The sequence below is a fragment of the Amphiprion ocellaris genome, chromosome 4 (genome assembly GCF_022539595.1).
Source record: "Amphiprion ocellaris isolate individual 3 ecotype Okinawa chromosome 4, ASM2253959v1, whole genome shotgun sequence".
Lineage (NCBI taxonomy): Eukaryota > Metazoa > Chordata > Actinopteri > Pomacentridae > Amphiprion > Amphiprion ocellaris.
In genome coordinates this window covers 33,034,467-33,062,251 of record NC_072769.1, presented here as the reverse complement: position 1 = coordinate 33,062,251, position 27,785 = coordinate 33,034,467, and the positions used below count along the sequence as shown (strand labels likewise).

At 41.4% G+C, this 27,785-nt stretch overlaps 1 protein-coding gene across 1 annotated transcript in view; it reads left to right on the top strand.

Annotated features, from left to right (window-relative positions):
* Positions 1-2,499: 2,499 nt before the first annotated feature.
* Positions 2,500-27,785, top strand: part of LOC111577326 (axin-2-like) — a 95,911-nt gene continuing 70,625 nt past the window's right edge. Inside the window, exon 1 of the mRNA XM_035954331.2 lies at positions 2,500-2,617. The gene's annotated coding sequence lies outside the window, so the exon portion shown is untranslated. The remainder of the gene's footprint in view (positions 2,618-27,785) is intronic.

The window sequence follows — 27,785 nt, the reverse complement described above, 5'->3', positions numbered from 1 at the left end:
AGGTCATTGGGGAGGCGGGAGGTTGGGGGGAACGGGTCATCTCAAAACTCCCATTTAAGCATCAGCAGAAGAAGAGCTGCAGAACAATAATACCAACTTCAACATACACATTTGCGCATGCACACACACACACACACACACTGCCACGCATGCACACACAGACCCCTCTAGTGAAGATGGTGGATGCTTCCCACCCCCTGTTGCGTCCGAAGCGATGTTCCTGCAGCGGGGACAGCGAGAAGGGCATCCCGCCGTGCTGTTTTGAGCGTCCTTGCCAGCACCAGACAACTTCACTATCGCTGCCCTAGCAGGGGGCGATAATCACATCAGCCTCCCCTGACAAGAGGCATTGAATTCAGCTCCGGTCCCCTTAAGAGTCTGGCATCCAGCAGTCTCTCCTGAAACATTCTGCTGACGTTACAATGAGAAAGGTTTGTGGTTTCTTTTTTTTCGCTCCGTGGCATTGCACTACTTTTTTTTTTTTTTTTCTTCTTGACACCGCCTCCGAAATGCACTTGGGAACGATTTTGGAATTCCATGTCACTGGGGCGAATATCTGAATTGGCAGAATCGAATGTTGCCGCCACTGCCCTGCATGAGAAGTGTTATTGTATTGGTGCCTTATGTTTTTCATGGTGAATTCCGTACAAAACCTTAGCCTGTGTCTCGAGGAATATTATTGAAAAGTTTTCGTGGGATAATTTTTTGTTATGTCACTAAGAATTTCTGTAAATTATGTCCTGCGTCATTCTCCGTAATGGTTGAAACGCACTGTCAGCAACTTAACACAGAATGAAAGCCCAAGAAGTGACACATTATCTCTACGTTGACACGGATTTGCATTGAAGCTCTAACCCATGCTGGGCGGTGGTCAGAATAAGAAGGATACTATCACTTTAAGAGGTCCATTGCGAACCATGCTTGATCAATGTATGCCGGCTCCTCTGGTTAGCAGCAGTGTTATGATTTTTTTTTTGTTGTCAGCTTTCATGTTTCCCCTCATGTGATTGTATTGTGAAAGTGACGTGTGTGAGATGTTTGTGAATGCTTGCTTTATTTGGCTATTTTTGGAGAATTCTGTCCGCTCATCAAGACTTTAAGGACTAAGCGGGGGCATCCTTTTTTTTCCTTCTTCCTCTTCTGAAATCTACAAAAACAGATGAGAACCACACTGCACTGTTTTTAAGCAGCTTTGTTGGGCCTGCACAGCTCCCCTGCTACCCAGGGAGCCTGGCTTCCTGCAGCTATGCTCCATTCATCACCTGCTTTCAATGGCCACCACCAAGCCGCCTCCGGCTGGAAGGCCAGGTAGGGTGCCGGGTGGTGTACAATGTTTGGGGGATTAGCAATCAAAGGAGTGCGGAGGCTAGGGCCCTCTGTCCTGGTCCGCCTTTCAGTCATAGCAGGGGAGGAGAGCTCCAACAGCGGCCAAGGTCATCATCTCCCGCTCGGCAGGAGGTATCTGGGAGAGAACCCTGGGAACCAGCCGCCTGCTCTGGGCTAATCGCGGGCTAGCAGGCTAGCAGCACAGCGGGTGTCTCACCCGCCAAACATTCATCTGTTTGTGCTGTGGATAGCATAGCTGACAACAAGATAATGCCGTGCTTTTGCTTTCCTCTCACTTTCCCCCTCTTTTCTCTCTTCTTTCTGTCTTTTGTTGATGTCTTTTGCTCTGTTCCAGCCCGATTCTGTGGGATTTGGTTTTCTTTCTTTGAAACTGAACTGTATGCTGAGTTAGCAGAACGATAAACTGCTACAATAGTCTTTTTAGTCCAGCATAAGTTGTCCTCAAATTTTCATGGGAAGGATGTGGCTGAGAAGTGTTGGGGTGCGATGACAAAGGCCATTTGAGAATAGAAAGTAAAATATCTTTCTCAAAAGTTCCTCTCAAGTTACCATGGTTTCAGACAAACCTGGCCCAAACTGCAGATCCTTTTGTAATTTTCTTTTTCATGAGTGTGTGTGTGGATGGAATATGATAATATGCAGCACTGGCTTAAGACTGAAAAGAAGAGCAAACTTTTTTTAATGGCTATTAGAGCCGCTTTGGATGTGCTATCGACATTCTGAATGTCATGTGACGGAGTAGTGATTATGGTCATCGTTTTTAAGCTGATTTGGCGTCCTGCGGTGCGACACATTGTACTGAGAAACCCTGACGGGACAGCTGGTTGTAAGACTCTCAGATTGTGTCAGAGTGGCCCATACATCCGCCGAGATCGCCGGCTGGACAGATTAGCTTAGCACCGCTAGCGGTGAGGTAATGATGATGTAAAGTGAATCATTGTCGTGTTCCAGTCGGAGGCAAGAAAGCAACCGTGCCCCGCCGCCCCACCCTTCCACAAACACACCCCTGTTGGGATATTGGCACGTTGTCATGACGACAGGGATGTTCTGCTGATGAAGTCTCGCTCAGCGCTGTCCAATCAGATCGTGGAGCTACAACCGCAGCGTGAACAGGGGAGGACGCACCTATTCCAGTTGCACAATGCTGAGAAAGGACAGGCGAAACCCAGGACCACCAACGGGAAATTTGCAATCCGGGCGAGGCTGTCAATGGGCCGCCATGGTTCTACAATACACAAACAGCGGGGGTCGTGGATACGGGGGCTGCCAGGTAGGGGGTCTCCATCATGTCTGATGCTGTAAGAGCTGTGATTCTTTGCTGCTATCAATACAAAGTATTAATGCATTATTTATTTTCGTTGTTGACACGCAGTTATTGAACACAGCTGTTAGCAAGGCTCGTTTAATGTTTCAGGATGTTAGCTATCGAAATGTTCCAGGTGCACTTTACCAAATTGGCAAATCACTCCTGCAGGTGGTTTTTTTTACAAATGTGTAACGGCCGCAAGGAGCAACAGCGAAAAGCAGTGAAAATTCTGTGAAAAGGGGGGAAATGTCATGTAGCATTAACTTTAATGCAATTTTGTATTCATTTCACTGCGGGACGTGGACTAAGAACAGGAGAGGCTAATATGCAGAAACTGCAGGTAGCAAAGTGAACGAAAAACTCTCCTGGTGTTAGTTTGATTCAGGCCTTTTTATTTCAAACCGCGGGGAGGATTTTTCTATTCATTTTGCTGCTTGCTGACCAAAGGAGAAGCAGGGGCTGTTTGTGGCTCTACGAAAGATGGAGGGCTCGGTGGGGGCGCACTCTGGGTTTTTTCCAAGCACTGCAGGTAGCCATTACGGTCATCATCCTCTTAAGCTTATTATTTCAACCTATCAGACTGCGGACATCCACAGCAGATACTCATTTTCTATTTAAATCCTGATCTGACCTGATCCTGAGATGGTTATGATTATTTCTTTTAGCAGTTCTTTTGAGTACCTCTGCCCTCTCTTTAGCCCTCCCTCGTTCAGCTCCAGCCCCTCCATCATGGGATCTCTGTGGGACGCCATTTGACAGACTGACCCCAGCAGTGGTTCTGTTTGACTCTTCAAACTTAAGAATCAAATGAAGGTTGTCAGCATGGTTAAAACCAGCTTTATTAGCTCCTGGTTGGACATCGGCGTGTTTGAAATGTTCACTTTTGTTGGACGTTTTTACAAATGACGACTCCACAGTGAAGTAATCTGCCCAGCATAATGGTTTTGGAGTTATTGTTTTGGCTAGAAAACTGGCAAACTACTACTTTTTTTAATTTTAAAGAACTGTTACATTTAGGGATGTAAAACGTAAAACTAATTTACTACTGAAGGACTGTGGTTCACTTACACTTGATTAGCTCATATGAGTATTTTAAAGGACAAGCTGTTGGTTTAGCTCAATGCAGTGAAATAGGAAATTGGAGCTCACTGGCAAAATATTTGATATAATGTCAGTTTTATTGCAATATATGGATATTTTAACCAGCTAAATTGGATAATGCATGCATGTTCATGGAATACTTGCAGAGTATGTTGCATAGTAAAAGTAAGCCTGCCTTGTTTTTGCCATATGCATTTCTGAACCCATGTTGAAGATAAAGCAGTACATTTTGTGTGAAAAGTAGGCTCTACTTGCCACGACACCACGATTGAAGTGACTTTTCCCTCCATGTTTACATTTTTAAACCAACCCAACCATGTACACATGCTCTTTAGATGAGGCCAAATCCATCTGATTGTTGACATGTTGAAGCAGAGACACTGCATCTTTCAGCTTTATATTAAGAAACTGGATTCAGGCAAAGATACAAGCTGTTTGCAGAACTATTATGTCATTTGTGATGACACTTGTCACTGTTCAAAGAGAATATGATTTACTAGTTTAACCTTCATGTGACCCCAAGTCAACTAGAATCCAAACACACTGCAGCTAAGATAGAAATATTGGACTTATCTGTTGTCTGTAACCTTGAGAATTAGTTTTTTATGAAGTTCTGTATACCAAATTTCAACAATGGTGTTTTTATTACTTTTATTACTTTTTATTTATTACTTACATTCATCCATGAATAACATCTCCCATTATGAGCCTTGCTTTCCGCACTGAAACATCTTAATGGCCGTGGATATTGTTTTTTTTCTCAAGAAAGGGTCATTTACATGTGAAACCAGCTAAACCCAGTGAAAACTTGCTTATTCACGGTCACTTCCGAGCTGGAAGGGAAGGGATTTTCCCATTGCCCTAAAATTACACACCACAAAAGTTGTGAGGAGTTTGCGGACAATGATGTCAGATTGTCGCAGGGTGAGAAGGTTTGTAGCTGGAAAACCACCGAAGTGAGATGATTGCTGTTCTTGTAATGCAGATTAGTAACATTTTGGTGACTGGGGTCAGATGTGGTGAGCTCAGCACCGTCCTGTTTACTTCTGACCTTGAGGTTTTGAGGGAATGTTAACAGGATTGTGTCAACTGTGAATGGCGAACACAATCCAAAGAATCAAAGGCATGTTGACATGTAGAATGGGTGCTTTATTGCAAATGCCATTAGTGTTTATTAGATTCTTGTCTTTACAAGCCTATTTTTCCAAAGATCTAAAGAGCCATAAAAGCTGGCTTGATTAAGATGTCAAAGAAGCCACAGAGGCCCTCAGGGAAACCCAAAGCAACCTGCTTGCAATTCGTTCATGGCATCTTATAATCAACTGCTGTCTTCCAGATAAATCACAAATTTGAAACATTGCCTGAAAAAGGGATAAGAAACTGATGTTTCAAGGAGTTGAAATCAATTGGCAGAGACACGTGTCAGTAAATGTCATCTCGAGGCTGATTGGACCACCCAGAGGTTGCCCGTTTAAAGCCATGCGGTTTCCATTGAAGAAGTTCCAGAGCTGCACCCCAAAGGTCGCTCCTCACCCTGCCCACCAGCCCCACACATCCAGAGCCTGTGATCTATGGCTGGGGTCCCCTTCCGCAAATTACTGTGTTTGAAAAGAACCCAAGCATGGACGAAAGAGAAACAAGGCCCCCAGACCGCTCTGGAGGAAAATGTCATTCCTAGCAGTTAGCCTTGCATTCCTCCCGAGAGAAGCAGAACAAACCATCTGATGACAGTCATGCAGCAGACACTTCACCGTTCACTCAGACCTCCGGCTGGAAACGTCTATTATGACCATGTGAAGATGCAGAGGAGGGAAGGGGGAGCAGCGATTTGCGCAAATTAATTGCCCATCACTTGTCAGTGCAGTGCAGAGAAACTAGAACTGTGCAACTGTCTCTGTGAGAAGCTGTCAGCCAAGGACAATAAATGCATCCCATCTCTTCCCCACCTTCCTACATGTGATTTAATAGTTGGAGACGTGGACCACAGACGGAGCTGTGAGGGAGCGAACAGCAGCGATGTGGTCAGGTTGTAAACACACAGACATGAAGAGGAAGAGAGGGATTACAAACAGGTTTGATCTCCTCGGGGCTGTCCAGACCGGCTGACAGGGGAGGAGGAGGAGGGAAAAAATGTTGATTTGGGCTCTTTTTATTCGCTCCTCGTCCGTCAACTTCTCTCTCTCGCCAGCAGCGTTGTCATTTGGGCTGTCCAGATACAACTGAAAGTCCAGCATTGAAAGAAGCACTACAATGAAGCAGGAGACAGGCAAACAAGCAGACAAATGTACCTGCGGGCTGAAGTCTTGGAAAACAGCTGAGACCCACCAATTTGTTAACAGCGCAATTTTCAATAGAGTCATAACATTACCCTCCTCCTCCCTCCCTCACTATCTCAATCTCCCCCTGCTTCTCTTTCTCCATTGTTCATTATTTTGAAGCATGGAAAGCAAAACTGCATTAACTTCTTCATGCAGAGAAGACCTCAAACTACCTTTAATGCCAAACAAATCAAATTGAATTCCTCATTATCAGTTCCTCTTTTTTTCAAATAAATCAAACACTAATTTTAATTCCAGTGAAATTGAGTTCCATTTATCTTTATCCAGTTGTAATATTACCCTCTTTGTTCACATCCTATTGGTGTAGGAAGGAGCAGGAATAGGCAGATCATGAGATAATGACGGTGAGCCTTTATTCCAGTGATGAGGCCCAATGTGAGGACGACACGGTCTGAAGATGAAGAAACCGTCCTCCGCAGCCAATTTAGACAGGAGAATTAAAGGTCTTGCATAGCTAGAAAGTGAATCACGTCCTTCAAGTTTAATGTGTGACATCGAATATCATTTGTGGCTAAAAGGCAGATGTCTCTTCTTAAAAAAAGAGTAATTGTACATCTGCAGCAGAAATGTGACCCATCGGTTAAATCTCCTTTAAAGAATTCGCAGAAAAGAAGGATTTAGCTGGTGTAGTGTGATTTCAATCCATTTTGATTATTGCCTGGTGAAACTGTGAATCAATTTTAGTGATTTACTTCTGTTCCCAGTTCTCTGCATGATATTAATCAGTGTAGAACAATCTTTTAACATTCTAAGTGTTTGAATATTTAATGATTACAGTTCAGAGTCCCAAAACACATGTTTGAATCATAAAAGATGGCATATATGTGCTTAGTATGTATAATAATTAGATCCCCAGACGCTGCACACTACTGTATAACGCTGCTTTAGGTGTACATAGAATATCTTCTTCTGATGCTGCATTATAGAGTTTTTCACTGTATGAGTGCATGTGTTGCACATGCAGCCACTGCAGCGAAGGCAAATGTGGTTCTTATAAAAATTTGAGCACTCTGATAGGTTTATGCTGGTAAGCGCCGCCGTGATGGATCTCTAAAGGCCAGAGCGGGAGGAAATGACAAACGATAATGTCCTGCCAGTCAGTGTAGACACACAAATGTGTAGAAAAAGCGCACACAAACACATGGGCACATCAAATGGAGCTGGAACATCTGTCAGACACCGGACCAGTGGTTTAGTTAAAAGATGAGGAGGGGGTCTGGTGAACGCTCTGCTGTTCATTTATCTCGCATTGCTGCCCATTGGTTTTAATTATGGTTGGCTCTTTCAAGTTAGAAATAGGCGTGCTTCAAAAACAGAGATGTCCTTTATTGTGTTTTTACCATTGTTTCTGTGGGGACTTTGTGCACAGGGGCAAAGAGGTGCATGTGTGTGTCTGCCTTCCTGTTTATCCATCTGGCCATTTGCATGTGCACACTTTTTTGTAATTGATGAGCATTTCTTTGTGTGTTAGCTTGCGCTCTGTCATGTATGTGCAGAATCGGGCTGCTGCCTTTTTTTTTTTTCCTTCGGCACAGCTGCAACAGGACCGGATTGATGTGTAACCCAAGCCGGCACTTTAAAGGGCGAGAGGCCTGGACAGACGTGGTCTTGCTAGTATACCAGATGGGGCTTTATGATGAAAAGAGCATAATCCCCATCCAGGCATCACTTCCATCACTTGTGCACTACAAAGCCATTTGCAGCATTTTATTGCAAGAAATAATCCTTATTTTCCTTTCTAACAGAGCAGTTTTTAAAAAACGTTTCTCTCCTCCTCCTCTTGGTTTCTCGCTGTTTCTATCTTTATCTTCCCCTTCTCTTACATCCCTCTGTTTCTCCATCCCCTCGTATCTCCCTCATCTCCCTCTTACTGCCCTCCCCCACCACCCCCACCCCGCTCTCTCCCTTTGCTCTTGAAGACTTGCAAATGTGGCATTAACTAATATTCAGAGAGCCAGGCAAGCGATCCCTTTTTATCCGCCAGGGTCCTACTGATTGAGCTACAGTGTGTGCATTGGAAATTAGAGCAGCGCTGGGCCTGGCGAGCCCCGATGCCTTCTGATTGGTATTCAATATACATGTCACTGCAGGACATGCTAGTTTGGGGTTTACTCTCTCTGTGTCTCTAAGTCTCTCCTCTCTCATCCTCTCCTAATACCAGCTATTGAAAATGCCTTTCTTTGCCACTGTCACTTACAACAGAAGACAGCAAATTGGGCACAGGGGCAATTAAAAGACCGAGCCTGGCTTGTACAGTAAATACAGTTGGCATACTTTTCCCTTTTCTCTTGTAATAAGTACCATTGCTTTCATACAGTCCACTAAATTTGGATGCATCCCCTCCTCCCCTCACTGCTCTGTAAAAGGGCTACAGTTTGTTTTATAGATGACTAAAGAAAACAGGCTTTCTCTCGCCTTCTTTCTGCACTGGAAGCTTTATTGTAACAGCCCAACACCAAATGTAGGCCTCTATCCTCCAGTGTATTAAATGCATATATCCCTCTCATTATTTCAGCAGCAAATATAATCATCAAATGTAAGAATTATTATTCACATGGCACACTTTTTACAGATTATCTCTCCATCATATAGTTCTTATTTAAATATATTTCTGTATTTCTTGCTTTTACACATTTTTTTAAATCACAAAGCACATAAAGCAGGCCCTCCCTCAGTCATCCAGCTGCACGTTTTTCCTCACTCTAATGGCTTCACTGTGAGCACCAGGGAACGGAGGATTCCTCGCTATCGTAGACTTACATCATGCTTGCAGAATATGTCAGAGATTTCACTTGCATTTACATGAGTGTGCATGAAAGACTGACATGGCAGAGGCAGCGTGGCTGAAGGACAAGTTAGCCGTGATATCCTCTCTGGGAGTCGGAAGGTGACATATGAGGGAGCACCTGTACGTCAGTGGTGGATTCATGGCTGTGATTTCAAGGAGCTACATTCAAAGAAGGAAGAGAAATAACCATCGTGCTTATACATACTGTTTGGAAACATGTAAAACTAGCAAGATTAAGTCACTGAACATGAGAAAATGATGAACAAACTTAACGAGAGGAGATATTTCTGTGATGAGAGCACTGCTCTCTCAGTTTTGTAGGCCAGCAGACTGTTGAATGCATGGATCTGTTTCGAGATCGAGTTTCCTCTGGTGCTCTCCCTTTAGAAGCGAGAAAAAGAAAAGAAGGGTGGTGTTGATGGTGCTGCTGGTGAGTCAATACTCCACTCCAGCCGAAGACACAATTGCTGTTCTCCTGCTGAAAGTCTGAGGGCCTATCTGTCGGTTCCTTCTCGTGGGCCTCGTTCCAGGTTTGCCTTGGCCCCATTCCAGGTGTGGGAAGTGAAGTGTAAACAGTTTACAGATCTGCTGTGGCTGGGGAAGGCCGAGGGCTTTAGCTGGGAGGAATGTAACCTGAACACCACTTCACAGGGAGGCAGCACTGCGAGATGGAGCATTCATGCATATTGTGTCGGGACCTAACAGGAAACTGACCCAGCGGTTCAAGGGGAGAGCCAGCTGGTGAGAACGGCCGCTGACGTCAGTGGTCATGTGGGGGGTTTCTGGCAGAGGCGAGGAGGCCGCTTGGCTTTTACTCTGTAAACTACTCCTACTGACACATTAAATGTTGATGATTGTAGCGGGTCCAATCATGTATGACTTCCTCAATGAAAACTTTTAATGGAAGCAGCTAATGATGCTACTGATTACACTGAAATGTCATCCCATTTTTTTTGATTCTGTGGCACATTTTTTGCCATGCTTGATGTATTTTGCTCAATAACGGGGGGCATTACATAATACCAGACATTCAAAAGACTCACACACATCAATAACTCGACCTTTCATCTTCATTGAAACTTTTATCCTAATAACTTTTACCTGCTAGCAAGGCTATTGGATGCCATAGAATGCAGCATACTTAGGCTCAGTGGTCAGTTTAGTTGAACTTTGCAAAGTGTTACATAAATCAAAGTGTAGTTTTGCAGTTAGTATTAGTGTTGCACTTGTATAAAGTTGGGCAATTCAGAAGAGACAAAGACAAAACAAACAATAATGACCAACACTAAAACAGCAGTAGTCGGTATATCTTGAATATGAGTCTCATTTGTGTTTTTTATTAAAATTTCACTGGTTACTTTTTTTTTTTACTTTTATGAATTCCTTATGGAGGCTCATACATTATGCAAGTGTTTTTCTAAGCTGATTATTAAGCTATGTGATTAATAAACTTGTCGAGCTTGTCTTGAATAGCCACATCCATTTCCACAGCAATGTAGAATGGTCTGACTACAACTAGCATCATTCTGTAATTGGGTAAAAGAAAAGTTTTAGCTCATTTGTGTTTTGATTTGTTTTGGGTGGTGCAGAATCTAGGATGCAGTTATGACGGAACATTCACACATGTAAAGGCGAGCGCTGCCATGAAAATTAATCATTTCCCTGAAAGAACTAAGTAGACCCGCCTGCATCATCAAAACTTGCCGTTTTCAGCATCTTGGTTGCTGCAAGGACGTTTTTGTTGTTGTTTCCTGTAGTGAAGATGATTTTTTTTTAATGGTTACATGAGAATAGCGGAAGGAGAAGAGATTTGCATGTGAATATGTAGTCAGTGGCAGACTTTACATCCAGTAAGTCAGACTATGAGTACAGTGAAGTGCATTGAATTGTTGAGGTGTTCCTTTACAAACAATGGTCTTGCTCCATGTAGGGTATTGTAGCACATGTTGTTTTGGGTGTGAAAGCAGGATTAGCCTGATAGTCACGCTGAATTCTGTCTGTCTTCATTTTTTTCAGTCTGACATTATGCTCATTTTGGACAACTTCTTGTTTGAAAGAGGATAGTTTTGTTCATGTTGTTCTAACCGGTAGTGAATGATCTGACCTTATTTCCAGTTGTTGAATGTTAAAGTCTGCAAGTCGATTTAAAAACAACTTTCACGGATGTGAGATTTATGTCTGCCACTTTTGATGGATGTTGCTAAAAAATATGCTAGCTGTTAAGAAAGATAATGTCACCATTCTTAATCCATCACAAGAAAAACTTGTGATGCTGCATACCACATTACAGAATGTCAACCTTTGATTGTGTCTAGGGAAGCGTTGTTGCATGTCAACCTCTCTGCTCTTGTTTCCTGTCGCTCTTCTTTCAGCTGTTAAATAAAGTCAAAATGCAAAAACAAAAACTTTCTGTATCAATCAAAAAATATGGATCGTGATTCAGAAAGTCAGCAATGTTAGTGGTGTTATCCATCCATCCATTTTCCTCCGTTTATATCTGGGTTTGGGTCGTGGATGCAACAGACCAAGGAAGTCATTCTAAAGTGTTCCCAGGTTAGATGAGATATGTAATCTCTCTAGCCAGCGCTTGGTCTATGTCAGGGTCTCCACTCAGTCTGGAAAACCTCAGGTGTCCAGGTAACATCATCCTTTCGATACAAAGCAGCAGCAACTCTCCGAATGTCCAAGCTCCTCACCATATTTCTAAAAGGCTGAGCCCAGCGACCCCATGGAGGAAACGTATTTCAGCCACTTGTTTCTGTGATCTAATTTTTTTCACTCACTACCCAGAGTTCGTGACCATAAGTGAACATTGGAGTGTAGAGCCACAGGTAAAGTGACACCCACATTATTGCCCCAACTCATCTATCCTACTCCATTTCCCCATATTTCAGGAATAAGATCCGGAGATACTTAAATTCCTCTCCAAGCAAAAGGGTTATTATTATTAGCAATTAGTGCTTACCTCAAAATAATAAAACTGCACTTTTATTTTTATTGTGGCTGCTTTATTATCAATCTGAATCTGTGTCACATCCAAAAATAAATACAGATAGCTGCTGGATGTCCAGTCCTTGGCTGGTCATACAGTATCGCTTGTATTCATGAGCTGCATACTCTTGCAGTGTGATCAGCACCATGCATGCTTAAAAATCACCTGGTGTCACATGGTGTGGATGTGCTGTGTCTGTTGTCTGAGAATGAATGCAGCAGAGCCTGCTGTTGCTGTAGCACTAAAACCTCAGCACAGGAAAATGAGGTGCTGGCAACAAAGAGCTTTGAGGAAGTAGACACATATCTCCAAGGACACATACCACCCAGCAGATCAAAGGACCTAGAGGACGCGTTTGATGGGGAAACCACACTGGTTTTCAAAGCATTGTAGTCCTGCATCTCACCAGCCCACCAAGGCCCATGATAGAAATTCTAATACGTCCGCCTGTCAGTTAATTGAAGCCCTATTCTGTCCCTTGGGGGACCGCAGGCTGGTCTTCAGAGAGCATCTTTGTCCTGCTGCATGGCCGTCATTAATTATTATTCCTCACTTCCTCAATGACACAATTTATTGTTTGAGTGTGTGCGTCTGTGCCTTGTCACCAATCTCTTGTCTTGTGAGAAGACACTGATGTCTGACAGAGAAAAAGATCACAGCTATCCACATATTCACTCATATCATATCAGCCTACCTTTGGGGAAGTTGTATGTTTGCAGAGGAGATGTTTGGTTGTCAGTGCTGTTGCATTTGATCATGGGAGGAAGGGATTCACAGTCTGTATTGTTAGTCCACATAACAGAATATATGGTTAGGGACATCCAGATCGATGTTTTAACATTGATTAAATGTGGCAAAGCAGGATCGTTGTCTATTTTCCTGTAGATGCAGGAATGCACACATGCGTCCTGTCAATCCTGAGATGTGTCCCTCCTCCCCAGAGACAGACAATCTTCCAGACAGACAGAAAGTCAACCCTGTCACTGTGTGAAGTTCTTACAGAGGAGGAAATGATGAGCAGCCGATCTAAGCTCAGTCATGTTTCCACACATGGCAGATGTGGCGCACGGTGTAAAGTATACACTTGATCTTTGCAAAAATACATGCAGCTCAGCATATCACAAGTGCATTAGACTTATCTTTTTGGGGAATCGCATTTGACACGCACAAACCTGTGTGTGTTTTTTAGCTTTAACGTGTCTGTTTAGCCAATCAGCAGGGATGACGGTGTATTCTGCTGACAGTCCTGACAAATTATTTCTTAAAACCCTGACAAATGGTATTAAGGTGCAGTGATATCATTGCATATCTGCAGCTGTGTCAGCCTGCAGCGCTCACTGAATGTATATGACACTCTGGTAATAGACACTTGCTCTTGTTTGGGGTCCAAAGAGTCTTTTTTGAAGCAGATCACTGTGGTTCATTGCAACGCTGCACAGCAAAGTTCTATAGTTTCCCTCTTTGTCTCTGTGACCTCCTATCTCCAGACCAAATGACCGGTTAGGGCATTGAAAGGGGAAATTGCGTGCATTCCTCCATAATCGTAAGAGGTATTTACATATGCTCTCTAAATAATTATGCGGTCCAGCCGGGGAGCATCCAATGATTTTTTTTCACAAGAGCACTTTCTGCTATTTACATTCCTAAAATGTAATGTGGTTTACTTATGCAGCTGGATGGCTCAAATCAAAGCATTCATTCGCAGGGACCAAGTGCAGGCAGAAGGAGAGGGAAAAAGAGGGAGAGACAGGAGGGGGGCTGAGGAGAAAAAGTTCAAAGCATTGGAGGTCAAGCTTGAGGGTCACTCTCGGTGCCTTTTCACAGCCTGCGTGAATTTATAACCTGCAATTGACTTTCTAATCGGGAGGGGCCTCATAAAATATGCAGTTTAATAATAACAGTTAGCATGGGTCCTTTTTTGTTTCCACCATGTATTTTAGCCTAGTAGCATCTAAAGTGAGCTATGTTTTAAACAGTGATGGGGCATCTATTGCTGCTGCTGTTTGCTTCCTTTTGGCTCAATGTTCAGCCCCCGAAATGCAAAATGACAGCCAATCATTTCCCTCTACCCCTCACTCATAAAAGCCCCTTCCTGCTGGATTTTGCTCTGATTGGATCAAAGCTTTGACCTGTGTTGCTAGGTGACCTTTCTTGATCCCGCCGGTGCCTCCAGAGTAGGGGCCTGAGCCGGGGCACCTGGGAATTACCTCGACGGTGGCGGTTGTTGGCGGCTGTCACTGAGCCCTTTGTCTGTTTGATGTCACCTCTGACACTGGCCTCTGTAGCAATCGCTGGGGAGATCTGACGCCCTTGCTGGGCCGTGAATAATAGAATATATCTACCTGTCTTCAACCGCCGTTGTCACCTGTGCTCCCCTATGATGAAATGGTCCCATGCTTACCTTTGGGGGTGATGTGTTCTTCCTGTCCGTTGCAGGGTACAAAGCGACCCTGCCATGGGAAAGAGCTGTCAACAAGGTGGCTCAGCTGGCAGGGCCGCTTGAAGAGGAGAGTCAAGGGTGCTGAAGGATGACAAGGAAGCACTGGAGAAAGCAGGAGGACTCTTCTGAGCAGACTTGAAGGACCATAAGTCAACAGTGAGAGACACCAAGTGATGCTCAATGTGCTTCCCTTTTCCCATTTGTTCAATCACCAAACCCCTATGGGACTCATTACAAGATTGTTTGCCTTTTTTCTTGTGTACCGTATATGAAGTGTATACTGTGTCTCCTTTGATCATGTGGCTTTTCATTTGTTCAGTGTTTTCTGTTCATTCAGACTCTTTCACATCATGCTGATTTGTAATATTGATTCCAATTCATTCCTGTTTGATTTCAATTACCACAACCAGTGTTATCAATGGCAGCTCTTCTGTCTTTTCCTCTTGCTGGTGGTTGATGACAGACCACTGGTCCATCAGTCTTACCTCAACAATTCACAGAAAAGGGTTCAATCGACAACTCACAGCTGTGAAAGAGGTCAACACTTTAGCGGTTGAGGTTTTGAGGGTTGGCAAGTGCTAATGCGTGGCGGATGGATGGATGGATGGATGATGTGGCGTTGGTAGAGGGTCTGTTGTCAGACAGCTGTGAGAAGGATAAATCTGTGGTTTTGGCCTGACGTGTTGCTGTTTCTGCTGTCGCTCTTCACATTAACCGACCAGAAGGAGCATCGCTGCCAGTTGGCCGACGATGTGACATCTTATTTTTCTGAATTCAAATCCAAACACCCTCTAGGTGCATTCACGCCACGAATGCACATTCTGAGGAAGGTTTCGCTCACAGTCCGTGATATCAGCGATTACAAACACATCACAGATGCATGTACGGTGAATCAGCGTGCACGAAATAATGATCGTGGCTGTGTGGCCCGCAATGGTTTTCATCAAAGCCACTGTCTTCATGGAACACACGTGTGTGTCAGGCATCATCTGCTGTGGATTACTGTGGTCTGGGAATGTCTGTGGCTTGATCCAGCCCCCACCATTTTGTCACCATATGTCACCCCTTATACCATTTTTGAATCGTGGTGATTTACTGTATGTTGTTTGATACCCACCAAGTATGCAAAAACTCTTTCTTTCTGTAGAGAATTTCTGTCAAAACAAAGGACTCTGCATCCTTATAGGAGATGCAGGGAATGCTTGGATTTGTTGGGTTTTCATGTATATTTATGTAGGGCCAATGCCTTAAACTATTAGTTTTAATGACATTTTTGTAGGATTTTAATCCCTAATATGCAAATTGTTTGGGTAAAATCATTATTATTAACAACATTTATAGGGTCTGAAACTCACAATCAAAACTTGTCAGTTAGGTTCTAGTGCCAAGTCTTGTCTTTTTCCACTAGAACGCACTTTGGCCCTTGCACAAACTCTTTCTGTAGAGAATTTGTGATGAAAAACTCTGCATCCTCATAATGGTTTGAGAGAATTCTTGGATTTGTTGGGTTTTCTTGCATATTTTTGTAGGATCAAAACTTATTTGCTTTAATTTTTGTCGAGTTTTAATCCCTAATGTGTACATTTCTGAGCTAAAATACCTATAAATAACACTATAGGGTCTTAACCTTTATATTTATAGTACATTGTACTTTGTGCTCGGGTCTTGGCCTTAATATCTAGTACAGGCAGATTAAATAGTATTTTATATAAATATTGTTGGGTTTCATTTCCTAATATGTGAATTTCCTAGGTGAAATACCTATAAGTAACACTATAGGGTCTTAACTAAATAAGCATAGATATTGGGGTTAAGTCATAACACCAGTTCTAATCTTTCTTTCTGCAAAGAATTCATGACAAAAAACAGGACACTCCATCCTCAAAGGGGATCCAGGGAAACCTTGAATTTGTTGGGTTTTCATGTAAATATTAGTAGAGCCAAGACTTTGAATTAGTGACATTAATCTACATTATTAATAAAGCTGTAGGGCCTTAGCCTCTGTATTTATTTTAGTTAGGTTAATGTATGAAATTGTAGAGTCTTAGCTGCATTTAAATAGGTTATTCTCCATAGTGGGTCTCCAACAAGTTATGTATTCTAGTCACATGAAGTAGTATCGACAGTATTTCATATACATTTTGTAGGGTTTTAATCCCTAACATGTAAATAATTTAGGTAAAATCCCCATAAATAACACTTTAGAGTCTTAGCCTCAATATTAAAGCTTGTTAGGTTAATTTATACGACTAACTCTAATCTCTTGTCGACAGGAAAGCAAGCTGGCACAGCAGGTGTTACAAAAAACAGTGACTTGACTTGACATTTGCCTCTGAAATCAACTTAAGTTGAACTAATGAACCACGTTTATGCTTTGCTAAACATTAGTGTCCAGAAACAGGAATCAGTATTTGCTGTTAGTATTTGCTATTAGGGCAGAGCTGCAGTGCATCAGTCATTAGAACTCCTACACCTCTTGTCTTTCGTTTCAACATTTTACCACCAACTATCCCCTTTAGTTTCTGTCTTTCTCTCAGTCATTCTAGCTACTTTATCTCTCCACTCCCTGCTTCTACCAGTCCTCTTTCTTTGCCTCTCTAAGCTGGTTGGATGCATTCCTCATTCCTTGAATGCACACAGAAATGCTCGGTAGTCTGGTGTCAGCACTTCTTAAAATGGGCTGCTGCCACCACTGCTCCAGCTGGAGCTTCACTCCCCTCCTCCTCCTCCTCCTAGAGAAAGAAGGCGAGATGAGAGTTGGAGGAAAATCTGCTAAATCCGCCAAACTCCGGAATGTATTTTCATTAAAACAAGTTTGTTTGAAGAGATTGGAAAGTGGAGGAGAGAGATGGAGTATCAGGGGTGATCAGACCCAATAGCTCGATGGCTGCAGAGCGCTGCAAGTATTAGAGAAGCAGAGTGAGGACAGATTTCATGAGGTGCAAGCTGGAGACTTTATTTGGCTGCAGGACTTGCTAACATAGGTTTATCTGAGGAGCTGAGGAGAAAGCTCCTGTCTCAAATCCTTATTTCTCTGCTTGTCACCAGGTACGCAGAGGAAATGTGTTTCTATCTCTCACCTCCATGGCTACCTAAAGCCATTATCCCCATAGATCTCCCATTATCCAGTCCACACACGTCTAGAGTTATTCCTCGCCCTGGTCAGTCTCCAGCAGAGGTAATTACTAACCAGGGAAACACAGGACTTCCTCGAAGAAGCTTATCGGGCTCCACACACGATCCACTGTCTTAAATGTGACTAGAAAGCTGGGACTGACAGCACAGAGCTACATTATCCCTCCCTACCCCTCCACAGTTTGGGACTCATTTTTGTGTCTTTACATGTGTCATGACCACAGTTTCTTCTTCTCACAATGTCTGGCCTTTCTCTTAAAGCTGCACTAATCATTAATTTCATATAAATTTTGTATTATGAGAAGCAGAGCAGAAACAAATCCCAACTTTTCAGTTTCCTTGAATTCTTGGAAGCATTTCAAATCAGTTTGTCACATTGTTGGACATAGTACAATACATAGTTAAATGTTTTGTGAACCTGATCTGGCTTGTACATACAGTAACAGCACACACAGGAAGGAATGGTCAAAAAAAGACAAGGGTACACAAAACAAAGAGCCTGCGTCGTTATAGAAACATATACAGAAAATATACAGAAAATGTGTAACACTATTTACAACCTGTCGTATAATCTAGCAGCATCTTTAAGTTGTTGTTTTGGATTTATGGTGCAGAAAAGGACTATTTGGGTTTTAACATGTTTGTGTGGTGTTGAGCAAAATGAGCATTTCCACCTTGAAACTGCCACATACCAGTGACAGTCTCAAAAACACAGAATCTTATGACTTCAATGCCTTTATATGTAATAAATATGTCAGGTTGCAGAATGGAGCTTTCTGTATCAGTATTCTTCTTCAGAGTAAGTGTTTGAACAGTTGTAGGTAAGCTGGTATGTTCAACAAAGCCATGGCCGTGTTACATCTAAGCATTTTAAGAGGGAAATGGAGTATTTTCGTGGTAAAAACTTCCAAATGTGCAAGTTTGATGCACAGAGATTAGAGAGGAAATCAACGACCAGGGAGGAAATTTATTATTGTTTCCAGAATAGACCCACTATTTGCTACCAAATGAAGAGCAAACGGCAAAATTAGCAACTATCTGATGAACATAGAGGTGCATATAGCAGCCAAAGGAATAGTCATGGTTTAATTGTTTTGTTTTTTTTTTTTACCATGTTTACCATCAGTCTCAAAGATTATGGTCACCCAATTAATCACTGAGCTCTGTCACATTATTTAAAAAAATGTAACAATGAAAGCAATACAAACTTAGATTTTTTTTAAAACTCCTATCTTTGCCAAACTTAATTTGAGGCAAACATGAAAACAAATGTGGGAATTGTCACTCATTTTGTCAAAGTGTTAATTAAAATGTTACATGTATCACCAGTTAACCTCCAAATACCTGTTCATGTTTTAATTGTTGGCTTGTTGAATCTGTTCATCTCACCACAGTTTTTCTTTGCTACGTTGTACGGCAGCAGTGTGTCCATGTTACTAGATCTTGGCAACTGCTTTGGTGAGCACATTGAATATGACAGCATATTAAGATCAAAAATATTGTTGGTCAAAAAAAAAGAAAGAAAATCAGTATTCAGAGGAAAATTCTCTAGTTAAAGTGACAAATTTGTGAGAAAAAACTAGGAAAGCTAGTGTGTAAGTTTTATTATATATTTATTCATTTATGTTTTGTTAAAACCACATGCTTCACTTTGCAAGGTTAGCTCAGTCTCATCACACCACAGATGCAGCCGCTAAACAAAGGAGGTGCGATTGTACGGCACATGACAGCATCAATTAATTTGTTGTTTTGTGCTTTCCTGTAACACAGACTCAAAACCTGAATTGAACCTGTGTATTTTGTTGTGGTTCCTGATGCACAAAAGCGACCACACCATTTAATCAATGTGTTGGTTTCATCTGAAAACTCCAAGTTCATGGCAATGTCTTTTTCAGGTCCAGAAACTCATTAGAATTTGATGATTGTGGACTAAAATCCAGAGTATTTCTTTACTGCTAAACCCCATTGCAAAGTATAATTTCACTAACTAATTCACAGCAGGAATGATACATGACAAGTGGCAGCATTTGTGGGGAGAGTTGATCTAAACTTCATAAAGTGAAGTGACCAAAAAATTGTCACCATAATCTCAGAGAAAATGGATTTTTTTTCCATGTAAAGTTATCAGTTCAATCTCAGAGAATATCAGAGTTGTTTTTCTTTACTACTTTAATCTTAGGAATTCTGAGGTTCTTCTTGGAATATTACCCTCCTACCCTGGCTCTATGATTTTTATAGTTTTTCTTTACCTGACATGATGTTATACAAGCAACCTTGTCACTGGAAGCTATAGCTAAAATGACAAAACAAGGCCCACTTCATAACAAACCAGACGTATCCTCTAGTACCAAAGCCAGGAGTCGATGTCGGCATTCCACCAGAGGCCACAAACATCCCATTCTGTATTTTGGCGCATGCTTCTCTTTCTGCGTCTGTTTCACCACTTTGCTATCTGTCTCAAATAACCCCCTGAGGCTACATATTATCACCTAACAGACTGAAACTAGGAAGAAATTTATCAATCAATATCATTCTGTGGTTTCAGTAATCCCTGCCTGTGTGTAATAGGTTGCTGAGATCCACTTCTTCTATGAGCTGACTCAGTCAGTTGAACAGACCCACCAGGGCTGTTTTTTCTGCTGCTCCTCCTTTGCTGCTCTGCCCTTGATCAGCCCAGGGTGGTGGATGCACATGGGGTGGGACCACCCCTGGATTAAAAGAGCCTATTTTACTCCCTTGATCAGTGGGAATAAACTCTTGCATGGCTTTAAACATACACAAACACATACAGGCAGAGCGACATATGTGCATGATTACATGTACACAAAACATGAGCCTAATTTGATGACACACGAGAATACACACAGATTGAAATCCACCCTCAAATGTGTGTAAAGAAAAATGCACATTTTCTGAGGAGAGATGTCTTGAATGCATAAATAAAAAAAACTATAAAAGACAGATGCAAACATGGAGGGGTATCCCTCATTAAAGTGTGGTGGATGCTGCAGATTTCTGGGTTGAAGCTGATTACTTGATGTTGTGACGACGCTGCCCTCAGAACACTGCAATGTTTTGGCCAGATGAGGTCCGCTACTCACTCTACATCACCAGTCCCACTCCCACGAAACTGTCTGAGAAGTCTCCAGTAGTATATCTGCAAGGAGGCAGCATTTTGAGGATCGCACTTCTAGGACCCGAGGTTTCCGCGTCACCTATTGAGCTGAATGAGTAACAAAGACCTGATTTCTGTGTGAAAATCGAATGTAAACCAAGTTTTGTTTATTAAAAGCAGTTCTGATGTCTTTAGTTGCACAGCACAGTTAGCGTTAACCTGCTAAAGAGCGGCTATGCTTTAATTCATCATTAGGCAACTATAATATTTTATTTTAAGTATTTATTCAATACAAAATATTACTTTATACCCAAATGCTTTTAATTTTAAAGGTTTATTTCACCCAACTTTCTGTAATTAAACTTGGTTGCTAAGAGTTGCATTTGAAAAAATTGTGTAATTGGCAAATTAAGTAATGAGCTGGTAAAATAACAATGGAATCATTGTTCATCAAACAAAACAATAATCAACAGAATGCCATTAAAGTAAATGAATCCTCTGACACCCACTACTGAAGATCACAACAACTCGACACATTAATATGCATTAAAAGAAACAGCATTGATATATCTGACACTATGGCTCCGGTAAATAAACTAAGAGTTGGTTTTGCAGCAGGCAGTCATAAGCTAAAACGAAGCAGTTTTGCGACGCCCTAATGCCAAGTTAAAACAGTTTCTTTTTCACACTTTGGCAGGTTATCATACAGTTAACTGTAAGTTTGACAACAAATACATCTTGAATTATATACGTCCATCTTGGTCAGAACTCAGGTCTTTGTCACTGATCCGACCCAGTAGGTAACACAAAAACCACAGGTCAGAGAAATGCAGCCCTGAAAAGGCAAGCGATGTTAAGCTTAAACATAGAATTGCAAATGGGCCAGAGGAAGAAGATAATGATGAAGAATGAGAAGCCACAGAAAAATAAGATGCAGAACAAGAAGGGTAAAAGGGGAGTAAAGGAGAACCAAAGAGAGGGGATAAAGTGGGTGTTTCTCCTTTTTTTTTTTACTGCTGTTTCTTTAGAAAACAGCTTTGGACTCTGCGCTTGGCTGATAGCGCTGCTACTGGCACACGAACACACATTATACATGTGTGCACAAACACACACGCCCCTCTCGCTTGTTTCTACATGGCAATCACCATGGTAACAAAATGTACAGAACACAATCGGGGTGGGATATTTTTAAGTTTCAAAGGAGTGGAAACAACAAGGGATGACAAAGGGAGGAAGAGACGAGGACGGGGAACGGAGAGAGAGAGAGAATGAGAGTTACGCCAATCTAAGTGCAAGCAGATGGACGTGAGAGCGTGTGTTTCGGTGTGTTTTGCATCTGAGTGTGTGTGTGTGTGTGTGTGCGTCCAAGGTCACAGCCCAGAAATTTGTGTATGAGGAAAAGAGCAATAGAGTATAAAAGGAAAAGGAGGAGGACGGGACCTAAAAGACATTAAATGGTCAGTGCGGTCACATTGCAAAAAAACCTCTCGTGGTGCTTAATGGAGCCGTGCTTCTACCTCCATCACGATACAACCAATGAATAGAACCTCAACACTGAAAGAAGTGAACAGAAACGTTCCTGTCCAACAATGACTCTGGATAATGCACAGATCCCACTGTTTTGTAGGGACATTATCTTGTGGAGAAAGTGGTTTCACTGAACGCCCTGATTACGTCTGTGGATTAACAGTAGTAACCAGGAAATGTGTTCCTGCATTACAAATTTCATTCATTTTGATTGTTTTCGGATAGAAGCAAAAACATGTCCGAAAACCTGCAAAAATGAAACCAAAACTACAATCGTGTTGCCATATAATCTAATTGTCAAGTAAATTGAAAAGTTACACAAAATGTAAAAGAAAATGTGAATCAGGCTTATTTCCATTAATTGCCTTATTGCCATATAGGCCGCCTCTTACCTTAACCCTAACCATCTCATGTGTTCTGTAAACACCACAGAAACTACACACGGAAAGCACAAAATGTGTAAAAAAAAATACACAAAATGTGCCAGAAGTGCTGTGCTATCTATTCATAATTCCATATGATCACAATACATTAATGCCACTGTATGAGTGAAATGACACAGGAGACATGGGGCCACTTTTCACATATTAATTGCTATTGAATAGGAGAAAATGTTCACAATATGACTAAAGCAGCATGTGCAGTGAAATAAAAATATCGTCAGTCAGCAAGTTTGATGAAAAGTTAACAAGTTTGACTGAAGCGAGGATAAAGTTCCGCTTTTAAAGCAGCAGAAACACCAGGAGGACCAGTTTAAACTGGGTTATATTTGCAGTGAAGTCATCGACATTTACCTTTTAAATTTCTCTAGGATTTTTTTTAGCGTACGCGGAAGCTACACATTGTTTATTTCCACCTTTCCAATACTAGAAAATGACTAAACCTGCTATAGTATGCTACAAAAATAAGACAATTTAACAATTTCATGTTGCATAGACTACTATTATATTAACATAATATAAAATTCATACTGTACACTGCATTTCTCATTAGTTTGTCATTGTCATTTTGAATACAGCATAGTTGTGTTGTGTCAAACACTGAAAACCTGAAAGAAGAAAAAACAAGTGTCTCCATCAAGAAAAAATGGAGAAAAATCCTTAGGAAATTATTTTAAATTTTCAGTTGGCATTTCTGCCTTTTACGTATGTATGCAGAAAAATTTAATATATCTCATATGAAAGCGTAAATTGACTGTCAAACAGCAACATTAGTCATAAGATTTCCTCTAAGTTAGCTTGCCACTATAGGAAGGCCTCTTTTTTATCACACATTAGTGCGTAAGTTGTGTTTTAAAGTTGTATTTATATCACATTTTAATATTTTAAATTCAGTTTTCTCTGAACAAAACATATGTAAATAGGCAAAATACAAGCAAAATGATAGAACATGTTCACCAATGTGTCAATACAGATGCAACATTTAGAAAAAAATGCTACAAAGTGAGAAAAACAGAACCAAATACTGAAAAACCTGCCTCCATCACCTGCTTGGGAGTAAATAAACTAGGCTGCATACTGTCATCAGAAGGTGGCGCTGTAGGTTACATGGCTGTAATAAACCGAGTAGAAGAAGCAGGAAACTAAACCAGCTAAGAAGGAGAAACAAATTTTTTGACCATGCTGTCCAGAGACAAAGACAAAGAAATAAATTTTTGCTACATTAGAACTGATTCAAGAAAGTTTCTTCCTTCTCCCATAAAGCAGGTAAGTCAGGTTTTTTTTTTTGTAAAAGTTAAAAACTACCTCAAGCAAACAAGGAAACTTCATGGCAAAATTGAGAAAGTTTTTTTTTCCCCCAAAACTTTGCTGTTTACTTGAACTTTTTCTAATGTGATGCTCCAAAAAACACATAAAACGACATTATGGAAACATGACCTCCATGAGCAGTTATACAGAGACTATTTCACAGAGTGAAAATAGTGGCTCCAGTGCAAACTACTGTGGATTACAAGTTTCCAGAAAGATAAGTTGCTGTTGATTTATTTTTAACAAACTAAACTCTGTTCACCTTCATTGTTTTGAGATGGAGAATAGAGACTGATGTCAAAACCGGCACAAATAAAACCAAAACGATTTGTGTAGAGAGAATAGAATTCCTTTACCGTCATTGCACAGAGTACAGTGAAACTAAGCTAAATTGTTGAGCAGACATAAGAAGGAAAACACATAAAAACACTGAAAAGGAAGAGCATGTGTGTGTGTCACTGTCTTGAAGGTGGCTTTTAAAACTTGCAGCAATTTCCTAAAACTCCTTTATTTCTACTTTCTTTTACATAATCTGAAGTCATGTGTTGCTTTCACTGGTGCAGCTTGTATATACACACACCTGTATGTGCGTCTGCAGTGCCCTAAATGCGAGCGCGTGTGTCTTTCGTGAGTGTTTGTTGGTTTGTTTGTGCGTCTTGTCCCCCAACAACGGCTCATCCCTCCTGTCTGGGTGTAGATTTAGCAAGGACAGCTGAGCTCATTTCAGAAGTTGCTGCGGGTCGGAGGTCAGACGCTGGTGTAGGTGGCCTCTTGTACTCAGACCACCATCCGGCAGTTGCCAAATAAATCAGAGTCTTGCTGAGTGGTTTGGCGAGCGCGACATACCTCCCTCCCTCATACTCTCTCTTTCTGTCTGCCTGCCTCTCCTTCATGCTCTCTCTCTCTCTCTCATGTATATCTGAAGCCAACAGCAACCCATAAAGCCACATCTGGCCCGGCTCTCCCCGCTCGACACGAACAACACTGCCACCTTGAAAATCCCTTCCTCTCATTTGAAGTCACATTTATTTCTGGGCATGAATCCAGCTCCAGATGTTTCTTCACTATTTTTTTTCTACGGTTGGATGAAATCTGGTTTATCATCAGTTTATTCATTTGTGTGTCTTAATACATGTCAGAATTAAATCCAGATGTTGCGACTTGTACAGGAGGCATTTGTGCAACAGACATATTTTGTATGCATGCATGCAAATATGTGCACACAAGCTCGTACACTCGCAGATTTAATGACTAACCAGACCATGAAGTGCAGATTTATTTCCTCGTCCTCATCTTACAGGTAAATCTGGAAGCTTGGTGATGCAATCCTTCTTCTCTTGACGCTTCTTAATTTTCCACTAAAGTTGGAACACTTTTGATTATTTCTCATAAGTGATTTCATTTCGGTATTTGTGATTTTTCTCATTTTGAAGTTGGCTCAGTTCAACTGGAAAAAGATGATGTCAGATGAGCATCAATCACGACTGAGAGAAATTGAAATCAAAATGTGACGACAGTTGTGGGCCGTTTGCTTCTGTTGCCAACACTGTCAATCACATGTAATCAGATCACACCCATACAGGCCTGATGAATCAGATGAGGGGAGTTTCTGGGTGGAGAATTCTCACAACTCAAGTAATAATGAAGGAATCTTTAACACTGGAGATTCAAGGCAGAGAATACGTCAGGTCAGAGGTTGAACTCTTGCTGGGGGTCCAGGGTAGCTCAGTTTATAAACCTGCACAACAGGAAATATGAAATTACCTAAAGCAGCACTGGATCTTGGAAATGTCAGGGACCAGTTTGGTTAAAAGTCCTCAGAACTCTGTGAAGATGGTTAGCAATTAGTTCACCTAACAAACTGCATTTAGTTTCCTCTGCATGAGTGGATCCACTGACTTCAGTGATTCTGTTATTGCAATAGTTTGCAGAATGTGACTGATGCATCTAAAATGCATAAAGTGATTTTGATGCTTAACAGAAGAAAACAGCTGTTTTGGGGGCAATCTTTGCAGATAAACATGGCTGAACATTTGGACTAAGACACATTTTATTTTTTTAAATACATATTTTCAGTAACTATTCATAAAAAAATGACAAGTTTTTAGATTGTTACTCATTATATATATTGCTATAGGGATACATAAGCTGTCAACCTGTTAAACAAAAATACAGAAATTCTGGTCCTGAGGCCAAATGTTGCAATATTACAATATTTCTCTACAAATGTACAAAGATTTATGTACACTATTATTTCTACATCTATCTATCTGTCTGTCTGTCTGTCTGTCTGTCTGTCTGTCTATCCATCTATCCATCTATCCATCTATCTTCTTTCAGACATGCACTCCTTTCTGTTAAACTGACAACGTCTGAACTTGTTGACGTCACATTAACAATCTTGGATGGGCCGATTAACATTAATGTATCACTTTCAACATGGACAAGTCTGAACCGCATGCTGTCACATTGAATCAGCTAATAAAGCAACCTTCTTTGAGTTATGGTAAGTGATTTGGAGAGGGTTTTGTCCACATTTTAACATCAATATTGGTCTGAAAACATCACAGAGAGTAAAATGTACGGTTTGCTGTCAAAATGAAAAAACACATTTCTCATTCATTTTGCTCTACAGTTTTGAAGCTAAGACGAACTGAAAATGAAGCTTAAACATCAATCTTAGTACGGCAAAGGCAGAATAGATCAGATTAATGAAACTCACCACTAATGAATTCAATCCTCTTTTTGACTAACAGGAGCTAAAGTTTAGTTTGTTGCTTCCAGTTATTTGTAAGACTTTCCTATGATTTTTTTTTAAATACCTGAAACATCAGACAGCAGCAGAATCCACATCAGCATTTCCAAAGCGAAAGAGTTGCACACATTTGTGCACATAGAACATAAGCTTTATTATTTACAAATTATCTCTATTGACAGCATGCTGTCACTGAAACAGATCACTGAATGTTATGCATCACACGTCTGAACTGGACAACTTCAGTGAACTGATGTCAGTCTGAACTGTTTTAGCAGTAAATTCTGATAGGACATAGACAGGCCCTGGCAGAGGACGTCAGCATGCTTCAAGTAAAGTGTTTGTTTGACTAGCTGGGGTGCATGAGCAGTGAGAGGCTGGTTCCATTACCAGCTTGTTAGACCTTTACTATATGTCATTTCTCTGCTCTTATTTCCCACATTTCCTGTCTCTCATCACTGTTTTTATAGGAATAAAGGCAAAAATACCAAAAAACAAAGTGCTAGTTGAATAGTCAAACAGCTTGGGAAAGAATCTCCACCAACACATTTCCCAGAATTGGAACACTAAGCATCCAACAATTTGCATCAGTCTTTGTAACTTTGCAACAAGCATTCCAGCTTTACTCAGCAGCTGATTAGCTTACAGAAGACTTTGAGCTCCTCAGTCTGTTTTCATTCTTCGCCACCTCTGTCAGTTTTCCTGTATATAGACTTGTGCAAACCCGCGGATGTCCTCATGTTGTACCAGCTAAAAAAGATGCCGGTGTGAAAGTGTCTCTAAATATCTTTGCATACATGCAGGTTCCATTTTAAGAGCTTATAACCAGCACACAGTGTCCAAACACAAATTCTCATTCGGTCATGCTGAGCTCTTCTTTCAGAATCAAGGTCCTCGCAGGTCTCCGGCTTGTTCGCAACATTACGATGATCCAAACTGGAGCCGACAGACCAGCGCAGTGTGCAGCTGCAGATATAGCAGGTTGAGCAACCGCACATGTGTGACTTTTACCATGACAATATGCCTTCAAAAGATAATTTGATCATCTGTGTGTTTGGCTGCCAGGTTATCCCTCCACCTCCACCTTCTCCTCCCAACCCCTCCTCCTCCGATTCCTTTTTACCGTCGCGGTAACTTATTAATTTCTGTCAGCTGGGTTTCCCTGCCATTTAGAGATACTACCAAATCACAT